Raw genomic sequence first — 19,353 nt, 5'->3', positions numbered from 1 at the left:
CTCTAGCCATGAAATCAGAAGATGATTGCTACTTGGCAGGAAAGCTATGACAAACCTAGACAGGGTCTTGAAAAACAGAGACATTACTCTGCTGACAAAGGGCTGTAGTCAAGGCTATGGTCTTCCCAGTGGTCTAGTATGTTTGTCAGAGCTGGACCGTGAAGAAGGCAGAGCGCCAAAGAATTGATGCCTTTGGACTGGGGTTCTGGAGAAGACTCATGAGAGTCCCATGGACAGCAAGGAGATCAAACGAGTCAATCTTAAGGGAAACCAACCCTGAATACTCATTGGAAGGACTGATGCTGAAGCTGAAGCTCCAGTATTTTGATCACCTGATGCGAACAGCCAACTCATTGGAAAAGTCCCTGGTGCTGGAAAAGATTGAGGGCAGAAGGAGAGGAGGGCGTCAGAGGATGAGATGGCATCACTGATGCAACAGACATGAACTTGGGCAATCTTCGGGAGATGGTGAGGGACAGGGAGGTCTGGTGTGCTGCAGTCCGTGGGGCTGCAAAGAGTCGAACACAGCTGGGTAACTGAACAACAACATAATTCATTTACAATGTTGTGTTAATTTCTGCTGTACAGCAAAGTGATTCAGTTATATACACACACACATACACACACAGACATATATTCTTTTTCATATTCTTTTCCATTGTCATTTATCACAGGATATTGAGTATAGTTCCCTGTGCTATACAGTAGGATCTTATTGTTTATCCATCCTATATACTCTAGTTTGCATCTGCTAAACCCAAACTCCCAATCCTTCCCTTCCCACCCCTTTCCCCCTCGACAACCACAAGTCTGTTCTCTGTGTCTGTGAGTTTGCTTCTGTTCTGTAGACACATTTATTTGTATCATATTTTATATTTCACAAATAGGTAATATTGTATGGTATTTGTCTTTCTCTTTTTGACTTACTTTGCTTAGTATGATAATCTCTATGTCCATCCATGTTCCTGCAAAAGACATTATTTCACTTTTTTATGACTGAGTATTATATATCTCACATCTTCTTTATCCATTCCTTGGACATTTAGGTCATTTTCATGTCTTGGCTATTGTAAACAGTGCTGCTATGAGTATTGTATTTTGTTGTTGTTGTTTTGTTTTTGGTCTTTAAATCATGTATGACTCTTTTGCAATTCCATGGACTGTGACCCACCAGGCTCCTCTGTTCATGGGTATAGCATGCATGTATCTTTTCATTTTAATTGATAATTTAATTTTTATTTTATATTGGAATATAGTTGATTTGCCCTATTTTGTTAGTTCCAGGTGTACAGCAAAGTGATTCAGTTATACATATACGTAAATTGTTTCTTTTTCAGTTTCTTTTCCTATATAGGTCATTATATAATACTGAGTAGAGTTCTCTGTGCTATAGAGTCAGTCTTTGTTGACTATATACAGTGGAAGTGAGAAATAGATTTAAGGGCCTAGATCTGATAGATAGAGTGCCTGATGAACTATGGAATGAGGTTCATGACATTGTACAGGAGACAAGGATCAAGACCATCCACAAGAAAAACAAATGCAAAAAAGCAAAATGGCTGTCTGGGGAGGCCTTACAAATAGCTGTGAAAAGAAGAGAGGTGAAAAGCAAAGGAGAAAAGGAAAGATATAAGCATCTGAATGCAGAGTTCCAAAGAATAGCAAGAGATAAGAAAGCCTTCTTCAGCGATCAATGCAAAGAAATAGAGGAAAACAACAGAATGGGAAAGACTAGAGATCTCTTCAAGAAAATTAGAGATACCAAGGGAACATTTCATGCAAAGATGGTCTCGATAAAGGACAGAAATGGTATGGACCTAACGGAAGCAGAAGATATTAAGAAGAGGTGGCAAGAATACATGGAAGAACTGTACAAAAAAGATCTTCATGACCCAGATAATCATGATGATGTTATCACTCATCTAGAGCCAGACATCTTGGAAAGTGAAGTCAAGTGGGCCTTAGAAAGCATCACTACGAACAAAACTAGTGGAGGTGATGGAATTCCAGTAGAGCTGTTTCAAATCCTGAAAGTTGATGCTGTGAAAGTGCTGCACTCAATATGCCAGCAAATTTGGAAAACTCAGCAGTGGCCACAGGACTGGAAAAGGTCAGTTTTCATTCCAATCCCAAAGAAAGGCAATGCCAAAGAATGCTCAAACTACCACACAATTGCACTCATCTCATGCTAGTAAAGTAATGCTCAAAATTCTCCAAGCCAGGCTTCAGCAATACGTGAACCGTGAACTCCCTGATGTTCAAGCTGGTTTTAGAAAAGGCAGAGGAACTAGAGATCAAATTGCCAACATCTGCTGGATCATGGAAAAAGCAAGAGAGTTCCAGAAAAACATCTATTTCTGCTTTATTGACTATGCCAAAGCCTTTGACTGTGTGGATCACAATAAGCTGTGGAAAATTCTGAAAGAGATGGGAATACAAGACCACCTAACCTGCCTCTTGAGAAATCTGTATGCAGGTCAGGAAGCAACAGTTAGAACTGGACATGGAAAAACAGACTGGTTCCAAATTGGAAAAGGAGTACATCAAGGCTGTATATTGTCACCCTGCTTATTTAACTTCTATGCAGAGTACATCATGAGAAACGCTGGACTGGAAGAAACACAAGCTGGAATCAAGATTGCTGGGAGAAATATCAATAACCTCAGATATGCAGATGACACCACCATTATGGCAGAAAGTGAAGAGGAACTGAAGATCCTCTTGATGAAAGGGAAAGAGGAGAGTGAAAAAGTTGGCTTAAAGCTCAACATTCAGAAAACAAAGATCATGGCATCTGGTCCCATCACTTCATGGGAAATAGATGGGAAAACAGTGGAAACAGTGTCAGACTTTATTTTGGAGGGCTCCAAAATCACTGCAGATGGTGACTGCAGCCATGAAATTAAAAGACGCTTACTCCTTGGAAGAAAAGTTATGACCAACCTAGATAGCGTATTCAAAAGCAGAGACATTACTTTGCTGACTAAGGTCCATCTAGTCAAGGCTATGGTTTTTCCTGTGGTCATGTATGGATGTGAGAGTTGGACTGTGAAGAAGGCTGAGTGCCGAGGAATTGATGCTTTTGAAGTGTGGGGTTGGAGAAGACTCTTGAGAGTCCCTTGGACTGCAAGGAGATCCAACCAGTCCATTCTGAAGGAGATCAACCCTGGGATTTCTTTGGAAGGAATGATGCTAAAGCTGAAACTCCAGTACTTTGGCCACCTCATGCGAAGAGTTGACTCATTGGAAAAGACTTTGATGCTGGGAGGGATTGGGGGCAGGAGGAAAAGGGGACAACCGAGGATGACATGGCTGGATGGCATCACGGACTTGATGGACGTGAGTCTGATTGAACTCCGGGAGATGGTGATGGGCAGGGAGGCCTGGCGTGCTGCGATTCATGGGGTCGCAAAGAGTCAAACACGACTGAGCGACTGAACTGAACTGAACTGAACTGATACAGTAGTATGTGTATGTCAATCCCAAACTCTTAAATTATCCCTCCCCCACCCTTTTTCCCTTTTGTAACCACAAGTTTGTTTTCAAAGTCTGTGAGTCTGTTTCTCTTTTGTAAACAAGTTCATTTGTATCATTTTTTGAGATTCCACATATAAGTGATATCATATGATATTTGTCTTTTTCTGATTTACTTTTACTTAATATAGTAATCTCTAGGTTCACCCATGTTGCTGTAAGTGGCATTATTTCATTCTTTTCATTGGCTGAGTAATATTCCATTGTATATATGTATCATATCTTCTTTATCCATTCCTCTGTTGATGATATTTAGGTTGCTTCCATGTCTGGCTATTGTAAATAGTGCTGCAATGAACACTGAGGTGCATGTATCTTGCTGAATTATGGTTTTCTCTGGATATATGCCAAGAGTTATTGCTGGATTATATTTTCATCAGGGGTATTGGCCTGTAGCTTTCTCTTTTTGTGATATCTTTGTCTGGTTTTGGCATCAGGGTGATAGTGGCCTCATAGAATGAGTTTGGAAGTGTTTCTCTGAAATTTTTTGAGAGTTTCAGAAGAATAGGTATTAACTCTTAATGCTTGATATAATTTGCATGTGAATCTATCTAGTCATAGACGTTTGCCTGTTGGAAGTTTTTAATCACCATTTCAATTTTAGTACTTATCAGTCTGGTCATATTTTCTATGTCTTCTTGGTTCACTCTTGGAAGAGTGTACCTTTTTAATACTTTCTCCATTTCTTCTAGACTCTCCATTATATTGGCAAATAGTTGCTTGTAGTAGTCTAATGATTCTTTGTATTTCTGTGGTGTTCATTGTAACTTCTTGTTTTCCATTTTTCCTTTTACTAATTTGAGTCCTCTTCCTTTTTTTTTTCCCATGATGAATCTGGATAAGCACATATCAATTTTGTTCATCTTTTCAAAGAACTGCTTTTAGTTCCATTATTCTTTTATACCATTTTCTTCATCTCTATTTCATTTCTTTCCACTCTGATCTTCATAATTTCTTTCCTTCTGCTAACTTTGAGTTTTGTTTGTTCTTCTTTCTCTAGTTGCTTTAGGGTAGGGTTAGGTTGTTTATTTGAGATTTTTCTTGTTTCCTGAAACATAGTTATAGCTCTGTAAACTTCCCTCTTATAACTGCTTTTCCACTGTCCCATAGCTTTTGGTTTGTCATTGTTTTGTTTGTTTTGTTTTCATTTTCCTCTAGATACTTTTTGATTTCCATTTTGTTTTCTTCACTGATCTATTGTCTGCTTAGTAGCACATTGTTTAGCCTCCATGTGTTTGTGCTTTTTATATTTTTTCTTGTAGTTAATTTCTAATCTCATAGTGTTGTGGCTGGAAAAGATGCTTGAAGTGATTTCAATTTTCTTAAATTTACCAAGGTTTGCCTTGTGACCCAGCTTGTGATCTATCCTGGAGAGTGTTCCATATACTTGAGAAGAATGTGTATTTGGCTGATTTCAGATTAAATGCTCTATAAATAGCAATTACATCCATCTGGTTTAATGTGTCATTTAAGGCCTGTGGTTTCTTACTGCTCTTCTGTCTGGATGATCTGTCCACCTATGTCAGGGGGTGCTAAAGTTCCTCACTATTGTTGTGTTACTGCCAATTTCCCCTTTTGAGTCTGTTAACATCTGCCTTATATATCAAGGTGCTCCTATGCTGGGTGCATATACATTTACAGTTGTTATATCTTCTTCTTGGATCAATCCCTTGATCTTCATGGAGAGTCCCTTATCTCTTGTGTGTGCATGAGTCACTTCAGTCATGCCTGACTCTTTGTTCCTATGTCCAAGGGATTCTTCAGGCAACAACACTGGAGTGGATTGCCATGCTCTTCTCCAGGGAATCTTCCTGACCCAGGGATTGAACCTGCCTCTCTTATATCTCCTGCATTGGCAGGCAGGTTCTTTACTACTAGTGCTACCTGGGAAACTCTTGTCTCTTGTAACAGTCTTTATTTTAAAGTCTGTTTTGCCTGATAAGAGTATTGCTACTAGAGCTTTCTTTTGATTTTTATTTGCATGGAATATATTTTTCCATATACTCACTTTCAGCCTGTATGTGTCCTTAGGTCTGAGGTTGTTCTCCTATAGACAATATGTACATGGATTTTGTTTTGGTATCCATTCAGCCAATTTATATCTCTTAGTTGAAGCATTTAATCTATTTACATCAAGTTGGTGGACTAGAAGTATTTGGATCTCATCTCCTCCACAAATACATCAAAAATACATCTACAAACTGAACAATTCCCACAGAACCCCTCTAGAACACTGGTAGAAGACTTCAAATACCTGAAAAGGACAAGATAGATCTCCATGTAACTGGGTAGGATGAAAGGAAAAAAAAAAAGGAAGTGGGATGGGAACTGTGGCCTTAGAAGGGAGCTGAAAAAAGGAAAGCTTCCTGTACCCTGGGAAGCCCCCTCACTTGTAGGGAGATCTGTAATAGAAAGTGAACTTTAGAGGCTCAGAGAAGGGCACAGCAACTGGTTTGTGGCAGACAAAATAGCGAGAGACCTACACAAACATTTGTCAACACCCTGCTCATTATAGCCTTAGACACATGTTGCTGGGCTGTGTGAGGGCTGGGTGCTAAAACTTGGGGTTTAGAGGACACTCCTGGAGAGAGGAGTGCTGTTGGCTGTGTGGAGATGCCTGAAGGCACTAGAGTGTGCCATGACTGCAACTGAGATTGTGAGGAGAAGGAAACCCAGGCCACTATAGGATAGGGAGAGGTGGGGCTGCCTTAGCAGTTTTCTTCACTTGTTACTCCCTGCCTCCAAGGGCTCTGGAAGAGCCCGCCCCAGCCACCACCTTGGTGGGCTCTCACAACCCAGGCACCATCCCAGCAGGCTTCTGTACCACAGCTGCCACCTCAGGCCATCCCACAGCCCAAAGCTGCCTCAGGAGGCTCTGGGATCAGATGCCAGTGTGTTGCCCACAGCCAGTCAGGGCTTAAAACCACAGCTGAGTCCCAGGGCCTTCATGGCCTAGGAAGCAAGGCTGAAATCTCTCCCCTTGGCTCCACAAGCTGCAGATTTACACTTCCACTGCTGGCTTTGTAAATTCAGTGCCTGCAGGATATCTGAGTGGACAACAGGTGCTCACATGGCTGAGACAGCTCTGGCCGTAGCAGCTGTGGACTTGTGGGCACACGCACCTGGGGGCTGGACTGGGCCAGGGTCTAAGCTGCCTCCATTGTGCTCCTAGCAGATCCAGGCGCACAGCTTCTGCAGTTCTTGAACCTGACTTCAGTGCATCTGTGCAGGTGGCCTTGTAAAAACAATACCTGATAGATACCAGGGCTCATTGCCAGCATTTCCAAAGATGAGATGGGGCCAAGGGCAGTGCCAACCGTGGTGCACTTTGTAAGCCTGCAAAATGTGTGACAGATAACACGACAGAGCACTGTCACTGGTTAACAGCTCTGGCAGAGGAATACTCAGCAGCTCCTCTTCCAGTGGGAGCACTGCAATTCCACCTACCTCACACTGCAGCTCAGAAACGCAGCTCAGAAATGCATCTGAAGGCTTCTACTCCAACAACTAGGGAACATGCCTGGCCCATGACAGGGTCGTGACAGCCACATAGCAAAGAGGAGTCCCTGCTCAATGTCTAATACAGGCTCTGGTCACCAAAACACCAGTCACACCTCCTATCAAGGGGTAATGGCCAGCAAATGCTGAGGAAAGAGGCAGGAGGCAGACACACTAAAAATAACTTTCACACCAAAAAATAAATCCATACAAACGTCCGTAGAAAAAAGCCCCTCCAAGACCGCAGTATAGAATTGTTTCTCCTAAACTCATGGAACAAGAGACATAACTAAAAGAAGCAGAGGAGCCACTCCCAATGAAAAGATCAAGAGGATTTTCCTGAAAAAACAAATGATGTAATAGATCTATTCAGGCTAATAGACATGAGTTCAAAATAAGAGATAATGAAAATACTGAAGGAATTAGAAATGCTGATCACTATAAAAAGAAACTAGAAAGTGTAAAAGGAAAAATTAGGGAACTTGTTCACCAAGGTTAAAGCTAAGCTAAAGCAATGATAGCAGAATGAATAATGCAGAAGACTGAATAAATGATATGAAAGATAGAACAATGGAAATCACCCAGTCAGAACAACAGACTGAAAAACCAATGAAAAAAATGAAAGCAAAATAAGAGACCTATGGGAGCATATAAAGTGTGCCAATCTACACACAATAGGGATCCCAGAAGGAAAAGAAAGTAAAAAGGAAATTGAGAAGTTATTTGAAGAAATGATGGCTGATAACTTCTCAAATTCAACAGATATCCAGGAACAGGAAGCACAGGTTAATATACTTGAATAACAGGGTAATTGGAAACCAAAAACATACAATAGATTGATGAAAACCAAAAGAAAAAGAACATAAGCATAATATAATACAAAAGAAAATTATCAAACCACAAAAGGGAAAACAGAAAAGCAAAGGGATAAAGAAGAAATACAAAATCAATGGGAAAACAACATTTAAAATGGAAATTAATACATATCTATCAATACCTTAAAAGCCAACAGACTAAATGCTCCAATCAAAAGACCCAGAGTAGCAGATTGGATAAAAAAAAACAAGGCTACAATATGCTGCCCAGAAAAGACCCACTTTAGGCCAAGGACACAAATAGATTGAAAGTAAGGGGATGGAAAAAGATATTTCATGCAGATGAAAATGACAAGAATTAAAGTTGAAGCTCCCCTGCCCTCCTTCAAAAAAGCCTAGGTACATCAGAATGTGATTGTATTTGGAACTAGGGTCTTTACAGAGATGATTAATTGAAAATGAGGTCTTTAGGGTAGGCCCTAATACAATATGATTTGTGTCCTTATGAGAAGAAGGAATTTGGGCATAGACATATACAGAGGGAAGACAAGGTGAAGACATGGGAAAGATGACCTTTTATAAGTCAAGGACAGAGGCCTGGGACAAATCTTTTCCTCATTGCCCTCAGAAGAAACCAATTCTGCCCTCACTTTAATCTCAGATTTCTATCTTCCAGAACTCTAAGAAAAAATATTCTGATATTTAAGCCACCCAGTTTGAGATACTATTTATAGCAGCCTTTGTTGTTGTTGTTGTTAAGTTGTATCTGACTCTTTGTGACTCATGGACTGCAGCACACCAGACATCCCTGTCTCTCCCTATCTCCTGGAGTTTGCTCAAACTTATATTCTTTGAGTTGGTAATACTAACCAACCATATTATCCTCTGCCACCCTCTTCTCCTTTTGCCTTTAATCTTTCCCAGCATCAGGGTCCTTTCCAGTGACTTGACTGTTCACATCAGGTGGCAGCCTTAGAGAACCACTATAAACTCTCAGATTGAAATAAAACTCTGTGTAACTATAAGATATATGTTCTTTTTACTGTGTTGTAAGGTATGTTGTTGTTTAGTTGGTAAGTTGTGTACAACTCTTTTGCAATCCCATGGACTGTAGCCCACAATGCTCCTCTGTTCATGAAATTTTCAAGGCAAGAATATTGGAGTGGGTTGCCATTTTCTTCTCAGGGAATCTTCCCGACCCAGGGATCAAACCTACATCTCCTGCTTGGCAGACATTCTTTATCACTGAGCCACTTGGGTACAGGATGATGAAAACTCCAGATCCCAATTGTTGTTCTTATTTTTGAAAAGAAAAATGCAGATGACAGAGAAAAAAATTTAAGAAAATGAAGAGTTTCCTTTATGACTTAAGAATCTATATTCTTAACCATTACTGTACTTTGGCTTTATTTCAGTACAATGCTCAACATTCACATTTTCCTGTCTTCTCAGTCTAACTATCAGCTTTGAGAAATGGTTTTAATGCTATTTGATAATCTGCTTTAAGACTGCTATAACACACCTCCCCTATGTCATAATCCTGCTATCTTGAAACAAAATGGCAGCTAATGTAGGTTTCCCAGTGATCACTGTTTCTGAAGTTTTTATAGAACTTAAACTTTGGGTGAGGAATCATATCATATGATTTATGTTGATTGAGGTTTTCAATTCTTAAAACCACAATTAATTAGGAAAGGGAAAAGGCATTAGATAAAAGGAAATTTGTCCAGCTAACAAAGTCAGTTAATCCAAGTATGAAATTTAAATTCATAGCCCCTGCTTAGAGTATCTAATATTCACATTTTGAAGAATTTGTTTTTTGGAAACCTTTATAAAGCTCTCCACTGTTACAATGTATTGCCATCTGGAGTTTAGCATTTATAAAATGTGCAGTTAAGGGATGCCAAGATATGCCTCATGCAGACCAGATGGTACAATAACAGCTCTGTCTGTTTTTCTGGCAAAAAAAAAAAAAAAAAAAAAGGACTTTGAATGTCTTGAAACTTATGTGAATAAATTAAACCCCATCAATACTTCAGGGACATTATAATTTCAATACTCCATTTATCCACCTAAATATTTTCATAAATGCTTTCATTTGAAGAAGAAAAAGCAAAAGGGAAGACAATGGTTCTTTTGATTGCTTCATGTTTGTGTTTAACAGTGTTTCAAAGGAAAACACCACCAATGGTCTTCAGTGTGGGAAAGAAAGTTTCTTTGTACTTTGAGTTACCTATGAGTTTAAATGAAAAGCAGGGTTGTTGAAATCTCTTTTTAATAGAAAAAGTCCACATCAAATAGGTTCAACAGTTTTAGTACTGTGATGAACAGAAAAAATACACATGTAAGTGACATTTCTTAATAATCCATATGAAAATGTCTCTACTGCAACAGATATATTTATCATAAACCCATTCAACACATATAGTTGTGTGTTAACGATGCCTGGTTCTGCCCTTGCCTGATTCATCTAAGTTTTCTGGCTAAAAACAGGGCTTTTGTAATCCCCTTTATTTTCATTTACTTTCTATTATTGCTTTTATTTTCAATAGAATTTATAATCAGATACTCATTAGGTGAAGTAATCTTGTTAAAAGTAAATTTTCTGCTTGGATCTTTTCATTTTCCTTACTACATAAAAATTGTGCCTCCCTACCAGACAAGGGAATTTCCTCTGTAATTAGATGTGAATAGCTTTGAAGAGCAAACAATGCGTGCTTTTGAAAGCCAGATCCCTTGCGGTTCAGGGGGCAATCTCATTAATAAAAACATGGGTTGCACAAGCTGTTGAATTTCTTTCCCAAAGAGCAATGAATGGTTTTTCAGAACAAAGGAGAAGATTGTTTTCCACTTTGCTGGCATGGTGGCACTTTTCTTGCGGTGGACTGGAAGTATTACCTAGCACTAGTCTTTTTCTCTTCTTTTCCTCTCCCTGAGCAAAGGATCATATACAACTCTCTTATATAGATAGATCAGAGTCCTGAATAAATCCTCCATCCAAAGGCTACTTGATCAGGATTGCCTTCATGGTACATGGGACTCCTGTTCAGACCACTCAGCTATCAGGTGAAGGTGAGGGTGAAGTCGCTTAGTCGTGTCTGACTCTTTGTGACCCCGTGGACTGTAGCCTACCAGGCTTCTCCGTCCATGGGATTCTCCAGGCAAGAATACTTTAGTGGGTTACCATTTCCTTCTCCAGGGGATCTTCCCGACCCAGGGATTGAACCCGGGTCTCCCGCATTGGAGGCAGACGCTTTAACCTCTGAGCTACCAGGGAAGCAGCTATCAGGTAGCTGCTATTAAACAAGAGAGGTCACAAAATTATAAACACAACAATGAAGAGTTGAAAATGGCATTGCTCTGTGGGGAAAAGGAGACCCACTGGTGAGAGGATCTCTGCAAATACTGTCTCTGGAAGCTCATTAACCCTGTTTTCCTACGAGTCTTTGGCAAAAAGAAGTGGTATCTAGGCAGAAGGGCTCTCAGAATTACATTCTTGGGGATCCTGGTAATAGGTTAAGTTTCTGGAGTTTTAGAAAAACAAAGAAGGAAATAGAGCCTACTCCTCTGAACCTAAGCAGCAACCAGTGACACAGAAGTCACTTGCAGGATGTTTCACTAAAGTTATACTAATACTGCAGGAGTAAAGGGAGATGTGGGTAGCAGGGTTTGTTGCAGCAGGAAGGTTGATGAGAGCCTTAACTAGCTAGTTAGAAGAACAATACAAGGAATGGTCATCACCATTTAAGTCTAATCTTCAAAATCTCTGTATGTATGGCAGGTCTTCTTTGACCTTCCTAAAGAATAGCAGCATACTGTTGGAACAGACTCAAACACTTATTTCCATAATAAAAATATAGTCAGAAATCACAATTACCACACAATTATCCAACCGCTTGTAAGGAATTGAAGATAGGATCATGAACAATCTCCTCCAACTTTATCCACAAAGAAATAGAGACTCAAATAGATGGAATAACGTGCATTAGACCATATGGACTCTATCTAGCTCCAAGTTCAACTCTCTTTCTCAACCTCCTCTTTAAGAAATGAGGTAAAAAGGAGTTTCAAGTTCAGAAAGATTTATTTCTGCTTTCCCTCTCCCTTCCCATCCAATCTTCTCTAGGAAGTTTTCTTAGGGAAGTGCCAAAGGGTGCTAAGGGAAGCCTATATATATATATATAGGTGGTGGTAAAGAATATGCTTGCTAATGCACGAAAACCAAGTTATATCCCTGGGTCAGGAAGATGCCCTGGAGAAGGAAATGGCAACCTACACCAGTATTCTTGCCTGAGAAATCCCACGGGAAAAGGGCCTGGCAGGCTATAATTCATGGAGCTGCAAAGAGATGGACATGACTGAGCAACTAAACAACAACAACAAATATATATATGAGTGTGTGTGTGTGTGTGTGTGTGTGTGTGTATCTCAGTTTTTTACCATTTCATAGGAAGAGTTTAAGTCCAAGTCATAAGTACTACTGGATTTGAGAAACTCTTCTTTCTCCTCTTTGTCTCCCACTTGCAGTCCTTATTCCTCTCCTTTATAATTGTTCTGGCTTCCTTTTCCTTTGCTTCTACCCTATTTCTTATTCTTCTCCTCTTCTCATCATCCTTATCATTATTATCACCATCATGATCTTTATCTGTCAGCAGACTCCTTCTATGATTGGCACTTAGCATTCTATCACTGTAGAATAGAATAGAACACAATACTGTATAGAAGAACAGAGTATTCTATTAATCTGTTTATCTTTGAGAAGCCCTTTCTCAGGTTACATATGATTTTCTATTTTAGAGTACATTAATGAATGCAACTGTGTCTGAATTTTAGTGGCTCAGGCAGAAATGATAGAGAAGCAATGTTACCTTGTTCTGAAAGGGTCCACAGTCATGTTTGGATATTTAACTTTTTCTAGGATAAAAAAGATTCCTTTTTTAAAAAAACAAATAAATAATGTTGCCTTCCAGGTTTTGCTTCTACAGCTTCCACTATTCTCATAGAAACCAAAAAAAAAAAAAAGAGAGAAACAAATATTGACCTTTAAAGCTAACTATTATAAGGATTTGCAGATGAAAGCTTTTGCTTTTTCAGAGTGGGTTTTAATTTATCTTAGAATAAAGACCCCACTCCAATACTCTTGCTTGGAAAATCCCATGGATGGAGGAGCCTGGTAGGCTGCAGTCTATGGGGTCACTAAGAGTCAGACTGAGTGACTTCACTTTCACTTTTCACTTTCATGCATTGGAGAAGGAAACGGCAACCCACTCCATTGTTCTTGCTTGGAGAATCCCTGGGGCAGGGGAGCCTGGTGGGCTGCCATCTATGGGGTCACACAGAGTCAAACACGACTGAAGTGATTTAGCAGCAGCAGAATAAAGACTTAAATGAAAATAGATGAGGAATAAACAGTTACAGACTTCAAATATATACCTCCTTCACATCAATACCAACTATTATCCAAGCATATTAGATATTTTGTAACAACGTGGGAAATATTTATAGTGCATTAAAGAGAAGAAAAAATACATGCAAGATGATGACAATGATGGAAAAGTTATATCACAAAAAACATGCAACAGTTAATCAGTTGTATAAGGATGATGGGTTCTAATTTTATTGCAATGTCTTCAGAGAATATGATCTACATGAAACCTACTATTTGATGTTTGTTGAGGCCTGCATGGGTTCTATTAGGTTCTATTTCATATAACAGAAAGTTACAAGCATTCTCAGTGTGCTTTTAAAGAACATGCATTTTCTATTGAATACAGTGTTCTATATAGGCTTGTTAGATAAAGCTTTTTAATTGTATTCAATTTTTTATACCTTTCCTAATCTTAAGTCTGATTGATATATAATATTAAGGGAGTGTGTTAAAATCTCTTGCTATGATAGCAGATTTGTTCTTTCTCTTTAAATTCTATTAATATTAGCTTTTTTTTTCTATTTTGGGGCTATATTATTTGGTACATACAAGTTTAGAACTATCATATTTTCTTGATAAATTTTTCCTTTCATCACTATCTCTTTATCCTTGGTAATTGTTTGGCTTAAACTACCTTTTTGTCTGATACAAATATAGCTATACCAATTTGTTGTTAGTATTTTCTTGATATAACTTTTCCTTTTTTGCTTTCACTTTTTTTTTGCAATTTTATATTTTTAAGTGTGTCTATTACAAATAAGACATGGCTGAAGCCAAAGCAATCTTGAGAAAGAAGAATGGAACTGGAGGAATCAGCTTGCCTGACTTCAGGCTCTACTATAAAGCCACAGTCATCAAGACAGTATGGTACTGGCACAAAGACAGAAATATAGATCAATGGAACAAAATAGAAACCCCAGAGACAAATCCACACACTTATGGACACCTTATCTTTGACAAAGGAGGCAAGAATATACAATGGAGTAAACACAATCTCTTTAACAAGTGGTGCTGGGAAAACTGGTCAACCACTTGTAAAAGAATGAAACTAGATCACTTTCTAACACCGCACATGAAAATAAACTCAAAATGGATTAAAGATCTAAATGTAAGACCAGAAACTATAAAACTCCTAGAGGAGAACATAGGCAAAACACTCTCCGACATAAATCACAGCAGGATCCTCTATGATCCACCTCCCAGAATTCTGGAAATAAAAGCAAAAATAAACAAATGGGATCTAATTAAAATTAAAAGCTTCTGCACAACAAAGGAAAATATAAGCAAGGTGAAAAGACAGCCTTCTGAATGGGAGAAAATAATAGCAAATGAAGCAACTGACACACAACTAATCTCAAAAATATACAAGCAACTTATGCAGCTCAATTCCAGAAAAATAAACGACCCAATCAAAAAATGGGCCAAAGAACTAAATAGGCATTTCTCCAAAGAAGACATATGGATGGCTAACAAACACATGAAAAGATGCTCAACATCACTCATTATCAGAGAAATGCAAATCAAAACCACAATGAGGTACCACTTCACACCAGTCAGAATGTCTGTGACCCCAAAATCTGCAAGCAATAAATGCTGGAGAGGGTGTGGAGAAAAGGGAACCCTCCTACACTGTTGGTGGGAATGCAAACTAGTACAACCACTAAGGAAAACAGTGTGGATATTCCTTAAAAAATTGCAAATAGAAATGCCTTATGACCCAGCAATCCCACTGCTGGGCATACACACCGAGGAAACCAGAGTTGAAAGAGACACATGTACCCCAATGTTCATCGCAGCACTGTTTATAATAGCCAGGACATGGAAACAACCTAGATGTCCATCAGCAGATGAATGGATAAGAAAGCTGTGGTACATATACACAATGGAGTATTACTCAGCCATTAAAAAGAATACATTTGAATCAGTTCTGATGAGATGGATAAAACTGGAGCCTATTATACAGAGTGAAGTAAGCCAGAAAGAAAAACACCAATACAGTATACTAACACATATATATGGAATTTAGAAAGATGGCAATGATGACCCTGTATGCAAGACAGCAAAAAAGACACAGATGTGTATAGCAGACTTCTGGACTCAGAGGGAGAGGGAGAGGGTGGGATGATTTGGGAGAATAGCATTGAAACATGTATACTATCACGTAAGAATCAAATCACCAGTCTATGTCTAATGCAGGATACAGCATGCTTGGGGCTGGTGCACGGGGATGACCCAGAGGGATGTTGTGGGGAGGGAAGTGGGAGGGGGGTTCATGTTTGGGATCGCATGTACACCCGTGGTGGATTCATGTCAATGTATGGCAAAACCAATACAGTATTGTAAAGTAAAATAAAGTAAAACTAAAAATTAAAAAAAAAAAAAAGAAAGTAGCAAAAAAAAAAGACATGGCTGAATCTTTTAATTGGTGAATTTGGCCTCTTTACACTTACTTTGATTACAGATATATTTGAACCATGTTTTGGTTTTATATTATGTTCTTTATTTACACTAATTTTTCTGTTCTTTTCCTTATTTCCATAAGAAAAAAGTTTAAGTTAATGATTTGAGATTTTTCTTCTTTTCTGTTGATAACATAAGCATTAAAAACTGCAAAGTTCTCCCAGTTCTGTTTTAATTGTGTCCTGTAAATTTTGAAATGTTTGTTTTCATTTTCATTAAGTTCAAACTATATCTGATAAAGGATTTTTATCTAGGACATATAAAGAACTCTTATAATTCAATAATAATAAGACAACCTAATAAAAAATTTTTAATGTAAAATAGCTAATAAGCACTTAAAACATTATCAACATTGTTACTTATTAAGAAAAAAAAATTTAAACAACAGTGGTACCATTTCACATCCACTAAGATAACTTTAAATGAAAAGGCAAATAATAAAGGCTGCAAGGATATGAAAAAGCTTAAAGCCTCTGTTTTGCCAAAAGTTTTACTTTCATTTTAGATTCAAAGGATTTGTTAACAAAAGAAACCACTCATTACACACAAATGAACAATCTGAATTTTTGTAGAAGATTATTTGACTTAACTTCAATATACAGTCATTAAAATAAAAGCAAGAAACAATAGAGAGAATTAACAGCACATACATCACCAAATTGCACAGATCAACATCCAGAATTAAACAGCACTGGGAAGTCCCTCGTAAACAGCAATGTGGAGTCCCAGTTAGGAAATGACCTTGGGCAGTGTATCCACTCCACTGGTGAGATTTCAAATTGCATTTTCAGGGACTCCTGCTTATAATCCTAGGTTGCAAACTGATATTATCAAAAGTTTGCACACTAAAATGCAGTTCCTGTTTTACTTTAACCTTTTGACAGTGCCATTTATCTTGTGAGTCAAAGGGTTTCTTTAGACCCCATGTGGTTAGCCAGACCTTCAGGGGCACAAGAATTCCAAGAGCCACTTACTTTCTTATCTAAAGGGTTGCCTGGCTTTCTGTGCTTGCAGGCAGGCATGGAGTCTGAGTAGTGTACAGGCAGGTCAGCAGCAAGGTCAGAAGCCTGCTCTCCTGCTTCTGAAAACTGAACAAGAATTTCTCCATTTCAATTTCCCTAACAGTCTCATACACCAAAGCCTTTGACGGTGTAGATCACAACAAACTGTGGGAAATTCTTCAAGAGATGGGATTACCAGACCACTTTACCTGCCTCCTGAGAAATCTGCATGCAGGTCAAGAAGCAATAGTTATAACCAAACATGGAACAACAGACAGGTTTCAAATTGGGAAAGGAGTACATCAAGGCTATATATTGTCACCATGCTTATTTAACTTATATGCAGAGTACATCATGCAAAATGCCAGGCTGGATGAAGCACAAGCTGGGATCAAGATTGCTGGGAGAAATATCAATAACCTCAGATATGCAGATAACACTACCCTTATGAAAGAAAGTGAAGAGGAACTAAAAAGCCTCTTGATGAAGGTGAAAGAGGAGAGTGAAAAAGCTGTCTTAAAACTCAGCATTCAAAAAACGAAGATCATGGCATCCAGTTCCATCACTTCATGGCAAATAGATGGGAAAACAATGAAAACAGTGACATGTTTTATTTTCTTGGGCTCCAAAATCACTGCAGATGGTGACTGCAGCCATGAAATTAAAAGATACCTGCTCCTTGGAAGAAAAGCTATGACCAACCTCAATAGCATATTAAAAAGCAGACATACTTTGCTGACAAATGTCTGTATAGTCAAAGCTATGGTTTTTCCAGTAGTCATGTATAGATGTGAGAGTTGGACCATAAAGAAAGCTGAGCACTGAAGAATTGGTGCTTTTGAACTGTGGTGTTGGAGAAGACTCTTGAGAGTCTCTTGGACTGCAAGGTGATCAAACCAGTCAATCCTAAAGGAAATCAATCCTGAATATTCATTGGAAGGACTGATGCTGAAGCTGTAGCTCTAATACTATGGCCCCCTGATGTAAAGAACTGACTTATTTGAAAAGACCCTGATGCTGGGAAAGATTGAAGGCAGGAGGAGAAGGGGACGATGGAGGATGAGATGACTGAATGGCATCACTGACTTCATGCACAAGAGTTTGAGCAAGTTCCAGGAGTTGGTGATGGACAGGGAAGCCTGATGTGCTGCAGTCCATGGGGTCACAAAGAGTCAGACACAACTGAGTGACTGAACTGAACAGTTTCATACATTGCTGATGGAAATGAAAATCTATACAGTCACTTTGGAAAACAGTTTGTCAACTTCTTAAAAAGTTAAATATAAATTGCCATATAATTGAGCAATTCCATTTGTTGATTTATACCTTAGATATGTGAAAGTATATGTCCACACCAAAACTTGTAGCAGTATTCATAAAAACAAATTGTGGAAACAATTCAAATGTCTATCAACTGTTGAAAGAATAAAGAAAATTTGGTGTATTAGTATAGCAGAATACTATTCAGAAATAAAAGGGAAGGAAATAATGTTACACGCTGTAAAATGCATGCACCTCAAAAATTTATGTGAAGCTACAAAAGGCTATATATTGTATGATTCCATTTACATGAAATACCTACAAATAGCAAATCTATAGAGACATAAAACAGATTTGTGGTTTCCTGAGGCTGGGAGTGAGAAAGAAGAGTGATTACAAATTAGCATGAGGGATATTTGAGGTGTTACAGATATACTATAAAACTGGATTATGGTTGTTACCAAACAGAAGTTGGGTCTGCTCACTGTCTGTGTGGCAAAGCCAATCCACTGACACTAGGCTGTGGTGAAGGAAAATGCAGTATTTATTGCAGGGAAAATGAAAGTGAAGTCACTCAGTTGTGTCCGACTCTTTGTGACCCCATGGACTGTAGCCTATCAGGCTCCTCCATCCATGGGATTCTCCAGGCAGGAATACTGGAGTAGGTTGCCATTTCCTTCTCCAGGAGATCTTCCCAACCCAGGGATTGAACCCAGGTCTCCCACATTGTTGGCAGACACTTAACCGTCTGAGCCACACAGGGTGTCAAGCAAAAACTTTTACTTGAAAGACCCAAACTCACCAGTGGCTTTCAGGGAAGGGTTTGTAAAGACAGTGTGAAGAAAAGGGTCACAGGGTGTGTGACCAGCTCATCCACAGTTCTTGATTTGTTATTGGTGAAGTAACAGGGTGACATTTTGAAAATCTCAGTCATCAACCTTCTGGTTCCAACTGGTTTGGAGTCTATGTGTTGATGGTCAGCATGCAGTTAACTTTTTCCACCTAGTGAGGAGTTTAGTGTCTACAAAATAGCTCAAGCATGTTGTTTAGGATATTATCTATAAACATTAAGGAGGAACTAACTGCCCTTGACTTTGTTTTATGGCTAAACAATTATTATTTTGTTTTGCTTGACTTTTTCTTTGTTTCTACCTTTTCTCACTTCTCTGATTAAATTTGCTCTTTAGAACTTGGCAAGGGCCTAGAAGGCTACAGCTTTTCTACAAACAAGAGTTAGTGGAGTGGTAAGGAGAGGGTTTGTCTCTGGGAAGTTCCTACAGGGGCCTGCTTGGTTTCATCATGACAATTACATAACTCTAAATTTAGTAACAATTATTGAATTTTGCCCTCAAAAATG

The 19,353-nt window shown here is 38.7% G+C and overlaps 1 protein-coding gene across 2 annotated transcripts in view; it reads left to right on the top strand.

Moving 5' to 3' along the window:
- Positions 1-19,353, top strand: part of ANKS4B (ankyrin repeat and sterile alpha motif domain containing 4B) — a 51,356-nt gene that overhangs the window by 20,242 nt on the left and 11,761 nt on the right. The window lies entirely within an intron of this gene.

Source organism: Budorcas taxicolor, chromosome 2 (assembly GCF_023091745.1).
Source record: "Budorcas taxicolor isolate Tak-1 chromosome 2, Takin1.1, whole genome shotgun sequence".
Classification (NCBI taxonomy): domain Eukaryota; kingdom Metazoa; phylum Chordata; class Mammalia; order Artiodactyla; family Bovidae; genus Budorcas; species Budorcas taxicolor.
Note: the sequence above shows the minus strand (reverse complement) of the source record. Positions and strands in the feature narration are given on the sequence as shown.